This window comes from Trachypithecus francoisi, unplaced genomic scaffold (genome assembly GCF_009764315.1).
Source record: "Trachypithecus francoisi isolate TF-2019V2 unplaced genomic scaffold, Tfra_2.0 Lachesis_group2, whole genome shotgun sequence".
Lineage (NCBI taxonomy): Eukaryota > Metazoa > Chordata > Mammalia > Primates > Cercopithecidae > Trachypithecus > Trachypithecus francoisi.
Window position 1 is genome coordinate 39,822,648 of NW_022681465.1, and position 11,358 is coordinate 39,834,005.

The 11,358-nt window shown below is 36.7% G+C and overlaps 1 long non-coding RNA gene across 1 annotated transcript; it reads left to right on the forward strand.

The window, feature by feature from the left end:
- The first annotated feature begins 2,401 nt into the window (after positions 1 to 2,401).
- On the forward strand, positions 2,402 to 11,045 carry LOC117064888. The gene is made up of 4 exons (XR_004429726.1): positions 2,402 to 2,489; positions 8,426 to 8,636; positions 9,887 to 9,975; positions 10,814 to 11,045. It is a non-coding gene; the product is annotated as an uncharacterized LOC117064888 (long non-coding RNA).
- The last annotated feature ends 313 nt before the right edge of the window (positions 11,046 to 11,358 follow it).

Sequence of the window (11,358 nt, forward strand, 5' to 3'; positions counted from 1 at the left end):
GGTTACTTAATAAGAAGTAATTACAACATTACAATACATTTTCAATGCTATTGAAAAGCAAAAGAAATTGCAAGAAGAACTGTTGATCTTCACAGCATTTTCTCATTCCCCTGGAAGAAATCTGGGACCTGTGATCTAGAATAGGGGTATCCATAGTCTAGGATGAATTCTAGTATCCTCAGGCAGATCTGGGAACCCAAGTTACTCACAGGAGTGAACTGGAAGCGGGTGGGGAAAATAGGCTCCAGCTCCTGAGTGACTTCAAAACAGAAGGATTTTCAGAGGCAGGGAATTTCTGAGATTCTAAGGAGATTTTTGAGAATTTTCTTCCCCCAGAGGGAGAAAACTAGGTCATGTGCTCTTAACCCAGTGAGGTTTAGGGCCATGGTGTGGGAAGAGAAAAGATAGTTGACCTTAATTAGCTCCAAAAAAAGCCCAGAACTCTTGGGATTAATCCAAAATCAAGCAGAACTTCTAGTGGGGAGATGCAAGCTCCCAAATTCAAGTATTAGTAGAACGAAGCCAAATCTAGGACAGCTCCTGAATAATTACCACTAAACTAACATTCACATGTTGTAAGAACTAAATTTATCCTCACCACAGCTCCTATTTATAGAAAAGGCTCAGCCACTACCAGATAGGAAGCTCTGTGAAGGGATGGACTATGTCTGTCCTTTTTACTGCTGTATGCCCAGGGAATGGAAAGTAGTTGTTATATAGCTGATACTCATTAAAACTTTGTTAAACTGAATTGTTCAAAGCCACACAATGAGTTAGTGTGAGAGCTGGGATTTTAACCCCAATCTGACACCAAAAACCATACTTCCATCTATATTACACTGCCTACCAAGGCAGACTTAGACTAGAAATGATCCCAAGGCAAGCTCCTGCTCTGGTTCTCTTCCTAAAGCTCTCCTGGGGTCCACCAAGATGAACCAGGAGAATCACTTGGAGGGGCACCTTTGGGAAAATGTATGAATCTAGAAATTGTGGCAGACACTACTAGTTGTCTCTCAAAAATCTATTTTTACCATTTGCCTCTTGCTAAAAGAAGCTTGATTTATTCAGGTAACAAAGTTTCCATTTTTTAATACTTTCTTGAAATATTTGGTATCTTAATTATGATAATCATTGCATAATCGTACACACATATCAAAACTCACCAAAATGCATACTTTTTTTTGTAGTAAATTACACATACTACATATGTAATTTCTTTTATGTAAATCATACCTCAATAAAGCAGTAAAACACACACACATACACAACCCACACAAACCTCCCCAGACTTTGTTGTAATCCACTTCTGGCCAGTGAGATATAAACATAAGTCTACCAGATGTAACGTCCATTAAAGTTATTATTTTACTGGAAAAAGAAAAAACCTGGCTGGATGAACACTTAACTTTTGAATTTCCCTTTCCTTTCTGCCTACAAATGGAACAGCTGTCATGAGAGAATGAGGGCAAAATCCACAAGCTGAGGCTGGTGGAACAGGGAAGCTAGAAGGAAACTCGATCCTTCATGACTTCCTTGAGAGGCTGCCCAACTGTGGCCTGTCCATCTCCTGACTTCTTGTTTTGGGAGGAAAAAAAATTCCTGTTTGGTTGACCTGGTATAGCATGGTTTGTGCGTATGTTGCTGCTTGCAATTACCGAATGACAATATTCCCATGCAAACTGTAAGGCAGATATTACAATGCCATTCCTCAAAAATCTTCAATTGCTGTAGAGTAAAATCTAAAGCATCTCTAGCCGCATTTCCTACTATGGCCTTCCATGAACACTTCCTTCGAACCCCAGCAGGCTCTTTGCCATGTTTCAAACAAGCAATAAATTTTAAGACTAATGCTTTTCTCTCAACCTGACACATCCTTTTTTCCATAAACTCTGACAGACCCTGAAAAATTCAAAGAACTGATGCAGGCTACATTTAGTCAGTGGAAGACTTGAGAGGAAAATTTACATTTCCTCAATATAAGCCAAGTGATCTTTGCTCTATATACCCACCTCTTTTTTTGCGTGTGCCCACTTCTGCAGCAGGGAAATCAAATGCTCTAACCAAAGGATTTAATTTATTCTTGGCTTTTACTTAATATCAAAAACTCTCACTTTAAAAAATAATTAATTTTTTTGCAATTATGTAAGACTGTAAAATCTTATCTACAATATCATTAAAAAAAGATTATTAAAATTTTAAGATTATTTCATCCTGTTCTACAGTGTCTGATTATACATGAAGATATAAGGTTTCTGTTTTATATATGTAATAGAACATACATGCAAATATATTATCTTACAGTTGAAACTATGAAGGTTAATTATTGTGTTCTCACATGCTGTGTGGTGGCCAAATACCCAAGTTATTGACCAAAACATTTTGTTTCTAGAGCTACTTATTATGTAACTAGGAGAAAGTAATTAAACCTTCCAGTTCATCCATCTGTCAAGGAGAGAAAATATTATATCTGCCATCTGTCCAGATTTCAGGTATGGAAAATATTGATGAGAGGAGCTAAACCAATATAGGGCTTTATGTCAACTCAATTAAAAGAGTTAATCTATAGTGAATGTTCTGTTCTGTGAATCAATTTTTGGTATTGAAGTATTTTAAAATACAAAGAGTAATGTAACACAAGTTACTTGCCACACAGACCTAACATATTAATATTAGTCCATTTTTGCTTCATATTTACTTATTCTTTTAATAAAGTATTCCAGATACAGCTAACACTTGAATCCCAGCGCTATATCTTTCCTCTCCTGTTTCCTCAGAGGCGTTCTGAAGTTTCAGGGAATCAATTCCATGCAAGTCTGCGTAATTTTTCTACATGTGTATGTGTGAATTAAAATATAGTATTTTGGGGTCTTTAAATTTTATATATTTGATATTGTATCTACATATAGCAGTTTGCATTTTGCACTGAATATTTTGTTCTCTTAATCTTTAATATGAATAGATGCAGATTGATTTAAGTGCTTCGTTGTAACTGTCAGATAGTAATAACCCGCAGTTAATTTGTTAATTCCCTTACTGGGGGGTTGTCAGGTTGTTTCCCCGCAATGCTGTAATATGTATCTGTGTGAACATATGGAAGTGTGTCTCTAAAATATATGACTGTGTTTTGAAGTAGAATTGCTGTACACTTTTGTCCATTTTTATAAACTTCTAGAAATTTTACATTCAGTTTTTATTTTCTAAAACCTACTGGTAATCTCCTCAGTTCTAGTATCCAGCTACAGTATGGTATATGTTGGTGGTCATGGAAGCTAAATAACTTGGTCACTGCCAAAATTCAATGTGCTTTCTTTTTGCCTTTTTATGTTTTTATTTCTAGTTTAATAATTGTTATTCCACAATGAAGATAATAAACAATAAAGTATTACCCAACATAATTATTTTCATGTGATTATATCATAATTATTATTCTAACAGCTTTATTGAGATATAATTTATACCACAAACTTCACCTGTTGAAGTGTGTTTAAGTGTACAATCCAATGGTATTTAGAATATTTACAGAGTTGTGCAACCATCACCATAATCTAATTTTAAAACATTTTCATCATCTCGTAAAGAAACCGATACCCATGAAAAGTCACTTTCTATTCTCTTCTCTCCTTATCCTGCAAACCCTGGTCAAGCATTATTTTCTGCCTCTATATATTTGCTTATTCTGTTTTGCGTATACACGAAATCATACAATATGTGGTATCTTATGACTGGCTTCGTTCATGAAACATATTTTTAGGTCCATCCACGTTGTAGCATATACCAGCACTTCATTCTTTTTTATGGCCAAAGACCATTCTATTGTATGGGTATAAAATATTTTTGTCTATTTATTCATCAGTTCATGAACATTGGGGTTGTTCCTACTCTTTGGATATCACAAATTATATTTCTCTGAACATTCATGTACAAGATGTTGTTTAGACATGTTTTCAATTCTCTTGGGTGTATATTCTAGAAGGAGAATTGCTAGATCATATGGTAAATCTATGTTTAACATTTTGAGAAACTGCCAAACTGTCTTTCAAGGTGACTGTACCATACTTTTTCCAACCAGGAAAGTATGAGGGTTCCAATTTTTCGACATCCTTTCAGCACTTGTCACTGTCTTGATTGTAACTATTTTTTTTTTATGGTTACAGTTATTTATTTATTTACTTATTTATTTATTTTTATTTTTATTTTATTATACTTTAAGTTCTAGGGTACATGTGCATAACATGCAGGTTTGTTACATATGTATACTGTGCCATGTTGGTGTGCTGCACCCATCAACTCGTCAGCACCCATCAATTCATCATTTATATCAGGTATAACTCCCAATGAAATCCCTCCCCTCTCCCCCCTCCCCATGATAGGCACCGAAGTGTGATGTTCCCCTTCCCGAGTCCAAGTGATCTCATTGCTCAGTTCCCACCTATGAGTGAGAACATGCGGTGGTTTTCTGTTCTTATGATAGTTTGCTAAGAATGATGGTTTCCAGCTGCATCCATGTCCCTACAAAGGATGCAAACTCATCCTTTTTTATGGCTGCATAATATTCCATGGTGTATATGTGACTATTCTAGTGAATGTGAAGTAGTATCTCATTGTGGTTTTGATTTGCATTTTCCTAATGGCTAATGATGTCTAACATCTTTTCATATGCTTGTTGATAATTTGTCAATCTTCATTAAAAAAATATCTATTCTTATCATCTGCCCCTTTTTTAAAACTGTGTAGTTTTTTTGGAGTTGTAAGAGTTCTTTATATGGCCTGGATACAAGCCCATTTTCAGATATGTCATTTACAAATATTGTCTGCCAGTCTATAGACATTCTTTTCGCCTTCCTGATGGTGTACTTTGAAACATAAATGTTTTTAACCTTGATGAAAACCAAGTTAACAATCCTACTTTCATTGCTTACATTTTTGGTGTCATATCTAAGAAATCATTGCCTAACCCAAAGATCATAAAGATTTACTTCTGTGTTGTCTTCTGGGAGTTTTATTATCATAATTATTTTTATAGATGTGAATGAATGGAAAGTGGTGGTAATGGCAAATGCAGGCATTAATCTAGGGGACAAATACAATTTACTGTGATATTTAAAGTTGTTGATTTAAAGTGGTATAATCAAAGAGCTATCAAGGGGAAAGTTTCAATTATTCAATTTTACAGATGATAATTATTAGGATTATGTGGTGGCTTCTGGGCATTAACACTAACTACAGATAAATTGATACAATTTAAATTGATAAAGAGAAGACAGTGCCAATGAAGAGAGTGGACCTAAAAGGACTTGCAGAATAGGTAGGGAACCTGGATTGGAGAGAAGTTAAAGGAAGACTTTGTGACTCTGCCTAGGGCATTCCTGGGGGACACTCCAGTGCAGGTCCAACAGCTTCTGACCACAGGAAAGAAGTCAGAAACCCTGTCTCTGTCCTCATACTGCAGGACATTAGCTAGAACCCATTTTCAGGCTCTATAAGAAGTTCTTCCATGTAGGCTTGGTCACTTGTCACCATCAGAATAGAAGTCTATCCTTCTCCAAATAGTAGTATGTTTGAGCACAAGAAAGTGTCTGCTTTGTCACCATCCCTGACACCTCTCAGGTTCAACAGCTAAATAACAAAGGTCACTGATAAACTGCTGTCTGTGTCCAGGTGGGAGAAGGAAAAGAGAGATACTCTCGTTTTATAACAGAAGGAACACGGGGGAGGATAAAAGAAGAATTTATTGATAGTCTGTCAAAATAACTTCATCAAATAAACAAATAATTAACTATTATCATAGGGATCTTGAATTCAGTTTTCCTCTTCACATTTCTTACATGATGTAAAGAAGAAATGTCTCCTAATTCAGAGAATAGATTACGGGAGTGAAAAACAGGGCACACTGTATTGAAACATGATTCCTTAAAATGCAATACAGAATAATCATGCATAATGTTCACTGTCAACAACTTGATGTGTTGAGCTATACATTCACTAAATCTAGAATTCACTATAACTTAAAAAAAATTGTTCTACAGTACAACACTCCTATAGTACTGTTGTGATTATCGGTCTCAGGAAGATACCACTGTTTAACATCTGCATCTCTGTGCTTCTCCAAGCTTCATTTTCTTTATGGTGCTGCCACTGCCATGGAAATTATGTCTTTTTTTTTCCAATGGACGCTTTACAAACTAAGTCATTGTACTGTGAAAGCATTCTGAAAGGCACTGTTGATGGAAAGCAAGTGCAGTCATAACACAGTGCTGAAGCGTGAAAGGTCATTTGATGGCCTAGGGGAAAGCAAAATGTCTTCTAAGGACCTGAAGGAGAAAGAGTAAAGTCTTCTTTGTATCTAGTATCCTTCACATAACAAACTAAAAGTGCTCTTAAAATACGATTTCATTTGTGTTCGTGATACAGTTCATGATCTATTCTGTACAGAAAATTTACAACTTTCTTTTCTATAGAATCTTAGGAAAATCATCCATTCTCACCTGGTAAAATGATTTAATGGGTCTCTCTCAAAGCCAGGTAATGGATAACATGGATTTTTGAATCTTTTCAACCCTAGAATTCTATGGTGCCATAAAATGGTTATTTTAAAGGCAGAGAAAAACCAATCAGATGAAATTTTTATTACACAAAAATAATTGGTAAATCCAGGAAGAGAGCACAAGTTTTCAGATAATTTTGGTGCAGTATGTCATATATTCTGAGATATTATTACCTATATATTTTATTCTTACTCTTTAGTTTTGCCAAACATTTGCTTACATTTTTCTATTTTGATATAATTTTACCTACTTGTTCCTAAAAACACATTTCAGGGTAAGAATTTGAGGTTTGAAATACAGTCAACTTTGTAAGCATGTTGACACATTAAATTCCCTCAAAATTAACATGACTTGCAATGGTTACCTCTTCTTAAATCAAGGCTTTCAATCTGAAAATGAATCATCTAATAATTCTTAACTTGTCCAGCCTTTTCATGCAAAGACAGGCTATAAAATTTATGCCTATTAGCAAAAAGGATTGCAAATGCAGGCACTAATCTAGGGTACAAATATAATTTACTGCAGTACCATACTTAACAGGTTTACTCAAGACAATAACCCATTTATTCATATAGAGACTAATCTGGTGATAGAACAGGGGCAAACAGTGAGAGGGAAAGATAATAAACAAGAAATTAGAAGAGTTGGATTCCAATTGAGACTATGCTACTGTGTATTTTATAAACTTAGGCAGATTAATCTTTCAGGGTGTATGAATTAGAAATGTACAGAGGTATGAGTAACAGAAAAACTGACTGAAAGCTACAAGTGACCTATGAAATAAAGACAATTAATTGACTCACATAGAAAGAAATCCAGAGGTAGGATGTTCCAGATTTGGTACAGTGGCTGGCTGAATCAAGCTCTTTCCATTCTCCTATTCTGCTCTCTCTCCATCATTAGTCTTGCCACTTCATAGACCCAAGATGGCTGCTAAGCTCTAGGCATCACATTCCCATACAAAAACATGAAGCCATTTCTAGCCTTTGTAATCACAGACACACACACATGTGCACACACACACACACACACAGAGAGAGAGAGAGAGGAGAGAGAGAGAGAGAGGGAGACTACAAAAAATGTGAAGCCAGTGAAGCTGAAAATCATTTTTATCAAGGCACTTTTTATTTTTAACAGTGACACAATCCACCATACTTCCCCACATATATATAGTTGGCCAAAACTTAGTCGCATTGCCACCCCTTGTATGATGCACACGAGAGTCTGGGAAAGTGATTGCAAAGGAAGACACACGAGGGAAAAGGGAGCCTCAAGGCTTTATAAATTGTGGAAGTTGGGTAAACTGATCTCTAAGACACAGCTCCAGGCTACCATGTAATTTTTGAAAATAAAAAGTAACAAAAAACAAGGAAGCTGACTGTTATTTTACACTTTTAAAGAGACTTCTATTTTTATTCTAATTTCCCATGATGGCACTTTTCCCCCTCTCTAAAAACAAAAACAAAACAACTTCCTCCGACCAGGATTCTTAATTTCTACAGAGAACAGTCTCTCCCCTTCCCTACCTAGAAAAAAACCTGAGTGGTCCAGACATTGAGTCATTTAATTTAACGCTGATGGAGCTGCATCTATTTTTGAGGTTTTGCCATCGTGGTTTAAGAACACTGTCTACAGACACTTCGGAAATTTTTCCCAGCACCTCTCTGAGTTTATGCTGTACTAAATTTAAATTGGAAAATTCAAGATGTAAGAGGCTATGGAAATAATTGTATTGAAAAAAGCACAAGTGATTATCTTCTTTTAAAAAAATGCAAAGAATTCAAAATGTATTGAATTTGTCCAACTAACATTCCATTTGCGGTACCTCATAACCCCATGTAATATTACAACGTACTTCTTCTGCTTCATTTTTTACAGAGAATTACACAGCTGCCTCTTATTATTAAAAGCACCCTCCCCCTCACTCCCTGAATAAATGTGTGTTCTGACATTAAAACAAGACACTACACAAGAAGAGCCTGGAAGCCAGGATGCCGCCAGCTTTGTATGCCAGATGTGATTACGGAGCGACAGGGAACAATCCTGCAATCAGCCCATTGGTTAGCCAGAAACCGTGGACACTCAAAAGAGGTTCAGTCTGAATACATAGCCAATAATGTGTTAAAAACTACCATGCAAAAGTGCTTGTTTTACCAAGATATTCTATGGGAATATTTAGCTGTTACGTTGTAAATGCTGTTATTTTGGTTTCTAAAAATGTCATGACAGGAAATGATTCCAGGGAGGAGCGGCCAAAAGGGCTGTTGGGTAGAACCAAGTGGGGGAGAAAGTTAAACCTAGAAATCAAGAAGCCAGAAAAGGTGAACACATGAATTACTATCTGCAATAAAACGGATTCTTAAAATACATTTGATTTTTTTTTTTTAATTCTTTTTTTGAGGCAGGGTCTCACTCTGTCACCGAGGCTGGAGTGCAGTGGTGTGATCTTGGCTTACTGCAACCTCTGCCTCCCAGGCTTGACCGATCCTCCCACCTCAGCCTCCCGAGTAGCTGGGACTACAGGCATATGCCACCACCCTACCCCTGGCTAATTTTTTGTATTTTTTTGTAGAGACAGGATTTTGCCATGTTGCCCAGGCTGGTCTCGAACTCCTGAGCTCAAGCAATCTGCCCGCCTCAGCCTCCCAAAGTGTTGGAATTACAGGTATGAGCCACCGCGCCCGGCCTACATTTGATTTGTTATGCTCCATTTGCCTTCTCCCAGAAGGCTGGTTATGTTTTGAAGAGTTCCTGCTGTTCATTGGTACAACGGTTGTAAGGTCCTGGTTCCCTAGCTTTGGACCAGTTATCAGGTGGAGATAACTAAGGGAAGACACCCAGTCTATATGGGGCTAAGAAACCACTCTGCCCCTTCTTGATTCTCTGCAGCTACAACCAATGGGCAGTTAAGACCTTTGGGTAAGAATTTCTGCTGGTTTGGAAATGCTTATATTGATGCTATTTTTATTTATCTCGCTGTCTGAGAAGTGCAAGGTGGGGACATGTTAGAAGCTGATCGGAGAGTAACTACAGTTATTAGTTACTTATTAGTTATTAGGAGCTTGACCTTCTCAGGGGGATCCAAAGATACATAGTGCAGTAACTGATGAGCTGTAGAATTTCATAGAAAAAGAGAAAGAAGAAAAAGAAGAAGAAGAATGGCGAGGCAGGGGGCAGGAATTAAATTTGTTTTTCTCCCTGAATATATTTGTATTATAGAACAGCTCTCTCCAAGAATAAAGTGTTTGGTTTATCCAACTTACTTCTCATAGACAATGTTTATCAATTATGTGTCTATCTTTGAGTAATAATTTGTATTCTTTTACCTCTGTTTCTGTTAGATCTACAAGGATTCAGAAATCATAACACACTCTCAAGAAAATCATCTCAGATAGACAAAAATATAGCTATTTACATATACATTAGTAAGGTGGGTATAAGATAACTCATCAGTAAAAACTTTTCAGAAAATTTCAGACATATCTGTAATTTTACCTTCACTGCTTTTCAAATAAACCCAATGCCCCCCTCCTTTCTATGGCAACATAAATGTGCTTTTTCCAGTCTTTATTTTTAGACTTCCACTTAACTCTTTTCTATCTATGATCTTTGTGTGTTTTTAAAGTATACATTGCATACAGTTTTATAATTCCAGTTGTTATATCCCTGTATGCCCCCATTTACACACTGTCTTGAACACAAAAGTGCTAATGTGTATATATCATTTTATATTTTCATAAATCTGTTTGGGTTTTAAGCAAACAAGGTAGAGAGAGAGAGAAGAAAAAAAGAAGGGAAGGAGGGAGGGAGGAAAGGAAAAAGAAGGAAAGGAAGGGAAAAAGTGAATAGCAACAAAGTCAATAAATACTTGCTAAATACCATTGTTGGTATATGACACAGAAGTGGTACAACTGCCTCTACATTGGTGTTATTTTAATTTGATTCCATATATGTGATATTGATTTTAAACGTAGAGTCTGATGTAAGATCAAAGCTAGAAGTTACCTCCATGCCTTCAACATGTAAGGTCTGCCAACTGATAGTGTTGTCAGAACCCAGTGTCTCTACTTTTCTGTGTTGACTTCTTTAGTAGGCTGTATAATGGTCACCCAAAGACATTAAGCCCTAATCTCTGGAACCTGTAAATATTACCTTTTAAGGAAAAAGGGGTCTTTGTAGATATGATTAAGATAAGCATCTTGACTTGGGGAGATTATTCTGTTGATTTGGGTGGACCCTAAATCTAATCAATCACAATTGTCTTTAAGAGTGAGGCAGAGGAAGATTTGATATGCGCAGAAGAGGAGAGAGCAATGTGAAGATGGTGGCAGAGATTGGACTGATGAAGCCACCAGAAGCTGGAAGACGTAAGGATCCGATTCTCCCCTGGAGCATCTGGAGGAAGCAAGGTCCTGTCAACATTCTGCATTTAGCCCATTGAAATGAACATTGAACAGAATCCTGGCCCCTAGCACTAGTAGAGAATAAAGTTATGTTGTTTTAAGCCACCAATTATAATGATTTCTTATGGCAGCCACAGGATACTAATTTACCTTCTCAGATGATGCATGATGGCCAGATGGGTTGCCAGCAGCTCCTCTCTAGACTAAGCAAATTGGAGAAAATAAAGCATTTCTTATTGTGACTTACACATGAGTTTCGGGATTCAAGATTTACTCTGAACTGGCCAACTTAGCTCATGTGCCTACCCCTAAATTAATTCGCATATCTAGGAATTAGTTGTTCTAATTGTCCATACCTAGGTCATATGCTCACTCCCTGATTCAAGGGTGAAGGCCCTCTCATCTCTCTA